We start from the raw sequence: 7,048 nt of genomic DNA, 5'->3' as shown, positions 1-7,048 counted from the left end.
GTGTGTGTGTGTCTGTGTGCTAGGGTTGGGGGGTGTACAGGCTTTTGTGAAGAGCCAATCTGATCAACTTATTTTAACATCTAATTGTGTCGTCTTCTGCTGGGAGAGGATAAAAGAGAGGGTTTTTGATTGAGGTCATCCCTGCATCCATTAGAACTCTATATGAGGTGGAACTCAAGGCTCCTCTCCATTACGGTGGCCCGTTTTCATTGTTCTGATCTAAGGCCCTCTTCAACCCAAGGCTGATTGCAATAATGACATTTTCTAGCCACAATGCTACTGATGTTTCCCCCACTGGAAAGCGCGCACACCTCAGCATCCGCAAATAAATAGGCCTCACCTGTCTCCGGCAACGCCACCCCAGCCCCCCACTGCCGTGCAAAGGTTTCTACTCCCAGCTTTGAGACAAATTGTCTCCCAATTACAGCTGTATCATATTATTCTGTTGAGCTCATTTGCCAGGAATACAAAAAAAACTCGATAATTTCATTGCATTGTTTGTCTAGTGGGTGGACTGATAGGGCCCTGCCATTCACAAGCATTTCATTATTGGATTTCGGTTCGAGACGTCTGCCGGAGCAGGATCTTTGTCCAACGGGATTGAAAATTTGCTGCATTGTCTCCTCGAATTGACTGCATGTAGTCTTTTTTTCCCTCTTGTTTTGGAAATAAAAAGTCACTTTTTTTGGTGGAGGAGCGGGGGGTGGATGGGTAGTCCCCCCTCGTAAAAACTCATTTTTATTTGTCATCAGCATTCTAAATAGTGCCCACCGAGCTTGAAAGGCAGACAGATTGGGGGGAGGAAAAAAAAAAGAAGAAGAAGGGGGAGGGGGGGCTGCCCTGCATAATGTTAGCAAAAATAAATTGAGCCAGCAAACGCCATAGGAAAAGTGCAATGTGCAGATTATTCACAGTTATATAATGTGGAGGGAGAGAAGCAGGCACTTCTCATTTTGGCCACTTATCCCTCATTGTAGAAACTCTGTATATTTCATTGCTGGTGCAGCAGCTTAGAGGATACATTTCAAAGCAGCAAATAAAAATTGGCTAAACTTCCAAAATTAGCACTTCAAAGTCAAACATGATTTGCAGTGAGGGAAGAGGGAGAGGGTGGGAATTGGGGGGGGGGGGGGGGGGGGCTAGTGGTGGTGGTGATGGGGGGCAGCGAGGAGCAATGTGACTATGAAAGTATAAGTGTGTGTGCGTGTGTGTATATGTGTGGTGGGAGGCTAATGCACAGAACACTCTGTGTAGACCTTAAAACCAATTTCTAGGCAAATTGGTTTAATTTAAGAATGAGATCACAGAATGAGCAAAACGCTGTTAGGGCAAGTTTATGCTTCCGCAGACATTTCTTTCAGCTCTCCTGCAGCCTGCCTCTTTGGAGCTGCGGAACACAGGCCGTTTCGCTCAGGTCGGCTTGCTTTAAAGCAAAAACGAAGCCGGCTAGCACGTGTTCGCTTAGTATGTGCGTTTCACCATCTCATTCTGATGACTCTGCCCAAAGCTAGTGTCCTAATCGAATCGCCTTATTATGTCTTGTCAGCCAAAAGATCTTACTAGATTGAGGTTATATTACGCCCAAATGGACTTACACTGCATACCTGTTCCATTGTCAGATTTGCAAGTCTTTGCCACTGGAACTATTAGAAGTAAGGCTTCATCAGACAGAATTGCAAGTCTGTGTAGCCTAATACACAGATGGTGGGGCACATGCAGTGAGCAAGATGAAATGTCCCTTTTTTTTTTACTGTCAGAGAGAAGAGTTAAAGGAATGCATCAGCATTTTTTTGACCAAATGTGTGTGTGTGTGTGTGTGTGTGTGTGTATATATGTACGATATATCACAAATCGTCAGCTGATACATCGATGTTGATACAGGCCAATGGGCATTTGCTGAATTTAGCAATACACAATGTGTTTATTTAAAAATAGGGATGAACGCCTTAACATCAATATTACCTGATATTGTCTAATATTAAGTAGGTGCCCCTTGTGCCGCCACAACAGATCTGAGCATTTGTGGCATAGACTCAGTCCTCAATCCTGTGGTGTCTGGCACCAAGACATTAGCAACAGATCCTCTAACTCCAGTAAGTCCAGTAAGAGGAGAGGCCTACATGAATCACATCAATGCCAGTGACCCTGTTACTGGTTCACCAGTTCTCCTTTCGTGGAGAAGGTAGGTACTGACTGCTGTATACTGGGAACACTCCATAAGACCTGCCCCAGTTGTCTAGCCATCACATTCACAATTTAGCCATTGTCAAAGTGGCTCAGATCCTTATGCTTATGCATGACCTGATTCAGTTCACTTGCTTCCTAATATATACATTTTTTTTTAATATTATCCAAGTTTTAGGAGTGTCCACATCAAATATTTGGTACATTCCTAAAAAGAAGGAATCCAAAGGGATGAAAGTTGTATGCTCAGTTCTGGAGAAAGATTATTTGGATAGATTAAACCAAGATCAAGCGTGGAGAAGAAATGGATGGGTTCTTGGTCCAAAGCAATACCACATCATCTGTCAAACATGGAGGAACTGGGTCACTGGTGTTTATTGATGAATGTGACTCTTGGTGGAAGTAGCAGGGTGAATTCTGAAGTGTCTAGAGTTTTTACTCATGTACAGAGTTTACAGAGCTATACTTTTTGCAAAATCTGTCAAATGCTGCTAAAGCAACCCAAGAGCTTCTTAAAACAAAGAAGTGGAAAGACCACAACCCAATTGAGCAAGCTTTCCACTTGCTAAAGACAAGACTGAAAGCAGAAAGACTGAAGGTGGCTGCAAAAAATAAGGCCTGGAAACTCTGGAAACTAAATATTCCTTATATTATCATGTTGATCCAGTTACTTTGAAGCTTGGTAAACCAGCTGAATTAAGGCTGAAATTCTACCACGTCTTGACTGCTTAATTTCAAGTCCAATGTGGGGATGTACAGAGGCGAAATTACTGTTCTTATGTACTGTTCTGTACTTATGGTCCTTTACATCTAAACATGTAATGTTCTTGACTGCCAAAACTGACTATAGTGATCTTCTGTATGCTACAGGTTAGGGTTAGGTTAGGTTAGGGTTAAAATGGTGGGGTATTTCTTTAATGATAAGATTTGGAAGATTAGGCCTAAAGTGTTCATTCAGTGAGCTTACATTATGTGTGTAGGAGGGTATTTTCTTTATGCCAGCATACATTAAAAACTAACTTGCGCTATAATGAGTGCTGCAGTATGATATGAGACGCATGAGTCCATTAACCTCTAGGGTATGGGGAGGAAAAGCACACACTGGTAAGCCTTAACAGCAGCTTTGGCCACCTTTATGGCACCCTTAGGTGCTGTACGTGGAGCAGTAACCCACTGCTACGAGTGTGGCGTGCGCGTGTGTTGATGGGAGCACATGTGTGCGAGCATGAGACAGGGGCTGCAGCTGGGAAGTGTGATTGTGTGTGTTGCCTGGTGAGGTCTTTTCCTCATTATTTTTCCAGAAAATGAGCAATCAGCTGTCTTGCACAGAGCCTGATTGTCTCCCTGTGTAAATCAATCCAGGAGCTGCAATTAAAATGTACTCTTATGTGGTGTAATTGCTGTCTCGCTAATCCTTTATTTGCACACCTGCCGGTGAGTCTGAATTTTTAATGAATTTCTAATTAATGCACATTGTACACTTGATTTATTTGTTAGCAAATGATGTCGCTGGTCTGCTTCTCTGCTGGAAAGCGCTTGCAGAATGTCACGCCTCACCCCGCAGTGCGGGTACACTCCCTATAATTTTAAGGGGGGAAATTAGAAAGGCTGTGTATGCGCCTGCCTGCCTGCATGCGTGCGTGTATGCGTGAGTGTGAACTGTGTTGAAAAGCAAAAGGTCAGCTGCCATGTGTCGGCCATGTGCGCTCGTAAGGGCCTGGCTGATGCAGGTGTGGAAGGACATTAAAAAGTTTTATGGTGATTTGCTGCCTTAGCCTACCACCCTCAGAGCCTGCTCCAGTCACACTCAGTGCTCAGTGTGTGCACCTGTGAAAATCAACACTTTTATTAGCGCTGCGTTGATTGCTGCAATTAGAGGCCAGGCCTCCAGTCTGTACTGATTGGCGATGTTTGGTTTAGTGTGTTTACAGTACGTGTGTGTGAAAAGTTTTTGTTATTATTATGTTTTTTCTTCTCAGATTTCCGTCTGGCCTGTGAAAGGTTATGTGGTTTTGGTGAGGGGACAGGCTGGGGGTCCCAATCTAAGATTTTTTGGTTACTGCTAAACAATACTAAAGCAGGGTTATTTCCAACTCATAGGCAGGGTTCATTGTAACAGGGTAAAGAGGACACATTGTAACAGTAACACTCTGACATTTACACCTACAGCACTTGGTTGACACTTATACTCCTATAGGACTTCAATGAAATCATGTAACAGATGTAGGTGAATGTAGCAGTAGAAGTCTTGCCTAAAGACTCTTATTGGTGTGGTGTGCTTTACCCAGACAGGACACTTAACCTAGTCTGCCACAGGAAGGGTGGTATTGCTAGCCTAAATAAATAAAAATATCTGCATCCAAAACAATCTGATTAGTGAAAAGAGCCTTTGTCAACTGTGGCAAACCACAGTGAAAGTGAAAGAGCTAACATTAAAAGATAAAATTGAAAAGTATTTTTTATTTATTTTTTCATTCACATATACATAACAACGTCCAAAATTGCAACCCTTTTAAATTTTTTACAGGAGGGTGTAGTTTTCATTGGGAAAATGTAGTTGTAACACTGTGATAAAACTAACCCCATAGTGTGGAGGCTGTACTTTAGCCTGGCTAGCTGTTACTGTGAATTATTTACATTATATTCAATGCTGCTATGACTTACAAACAGACCAGGCCCTGCTGATTAAGAAACAGGTGTGTTAAAAAGAGGACTTTTTTTGATGGTACGAACACTTCAGGGTCAATCTTGAAAAAAGTAACTATTGCAATGAGAGTATACCTCATATGTTGAAAAAGGCAACTTTACAGGAGAAGGGAAAAAGTGGATAAGGTAAGATACAAGTGGTTAAGATATAAGGTTTTTGCATGGCGGTGTTGAGGTGATAGGATGCCCCTAAATCATGCTTTGAAATTGATCCATATTTTAACCATGCAGAGTGGGGTTTGGTGTGAAACTGTATATTACACTTAAATTTCCTTATAGAGGTGCTGACAGAAACCAGGGCCCACAAGACCTACTACTATAGATATACTATAGATTTAGACTACTAACTATATGTCTGTAAAAATGTTAATAATCTTAATGTTTTTTCAGGAAGTATTTTGGATTACACCCTGAATGTACCTCTGTGTCATAAATGGATTAAAAAATGCATACTGCTGCTGTCCAATGAAAACCATGTATCCACATTTTTGTCACTTTTTAGTTTTCTCCATTGGTTGAGACACTGCAGCCGATCTGTATGTTGTGGGAAGAATTCAGAATGAATGGACCAATATGCTCTTAAATTTCCAGTAACAGTTTTTACCTCCTCCTGCAAAGTTGCCATTTTGGAGATACATGTGTTTCGGTGGACAGCGACAATACATTTTGGACCAAAACCTTTACAAAACTAGTGTATTTATAACCTTTACTATGTAAACTTGCTTTGGTGTAGTACTGAGAGACAAACAATTCAGATGTCTGGTCCTCATCTCCACCTCCAACAATTCTTAGTAACTTAGTAAGTTTGTCTGGAACAGAAAATTTCTTTTCAGCCCATTCTGAGGGATTGAACCTCAGTGACAAAATAGTAGTTTAAAAAACACAGGTTTTATGAAAACGTCTTAGAAAATGTAAAAGAAAAAAAAAGAAACCAGCACACACTCATGAACATACCATTCATTTCAGTGAATCAGGGCAGTGGTCCATCTGTGCTAACCGTGTGACAGCACTTCCCCATGTGATGTCATTTCACCTAGGCAGCTCCTGGCAAAACACCACAGATAGAGAGAGCAGCGGCAGTTGGATGACAATAACAACTTTTGAATGTTACTATAAATGCGGACATAGTGTCGCAAAAACGAACAGATTGTCTTTCATTTTCAGCTCTAACTTTAAGGCCAGTCTTTTCCAAGGAGGGAGGGGGGGGTGCATTACGGCTTGAAGTTCGTGTTTGTTCTTTTTAATTACTCGATGTCCTTTTAAGTCTGAAGTAGCTTTGAAAGCTCTTTGGGAGACTGGTAAAAGTTTTCTCCATGAATAGCATGAAAAGCCTCCATTTAGCAAAACTATGGAGAGGAGTTTGCTTTATATTGTGTTCGTTAACTAAGTATTGGACATCTGTAAATGAAATTTCAATATGCTCAAAGACCCCAGCTGATTCGCTCCCCATTCCTCGCTCACAATGAATGAAACTAATTGCTTTAAATGGCAGAGCCTTGGCAAAGCAGCTCTCCCGTGGCTCCCGGCGCATAGAAACAAGAATTACCACCAACAGATGAAAATCAAAAGTAACGTGACAAAAGATTGTGTCACCTCAGTCGCAATCCTTTAATTGCACTTCCTTTGTACATGAAAGCTATTCAGACGGCACTGCTTTGGAAGGAGCAGGTTTAACTCTTTTAATTCCCATATTCCCATATTCCCAAGCTCAGAACTTTTAAACAGAGCAGGTATAACACACAGTTGCATTTGTGCCAAATGGACAACTTTGCACTCTTCAAACCGTTGCACCGCCTGGAACAGTCAAAGCACTTTCCAGCAGGGCCTGTAAAAGGGCATGTGTTTAGATAAATAAAATGACTGTGGTGACTGAAGTCTGAATGTTCAAAAAATGAAGGAAAAGGAATCCTTTGTTTGACATTAGTTCCTCATTGTGTTTTTGCCAGCAGTCATTTATCAATTCTTGACATGCTAGTTATGTTCTTATTGGCTGCATAAAGGCAGATGGTCGTCGCAAATTCATCAGCAGCTTAAATAAACTCAAGCATACAGAGATTTGATTCGAATCAAATCTCTAATGCGGAGGCATGCTTATTTCCGAGCCAAATCACGCTCATAATCAGATGGCAATTAGAATGATGTGTGACTCACCAAAAGC

This window comes from Salminus brasiliensis, chromosome 17, assembly GCF_030463535.1.
Source record: "Salminus brasiliensis chromosome 17, fSalBra1.hap2, whole genome shotgun sequence".
NCBI lineage: Eukaryota > Metazoa > Chordata > Actinopteri > Characiformes > Bryconidae > Salminus > Salminus brasiliensis.
Note: the sequence above shows the minus strand (reverse complement) of the source record.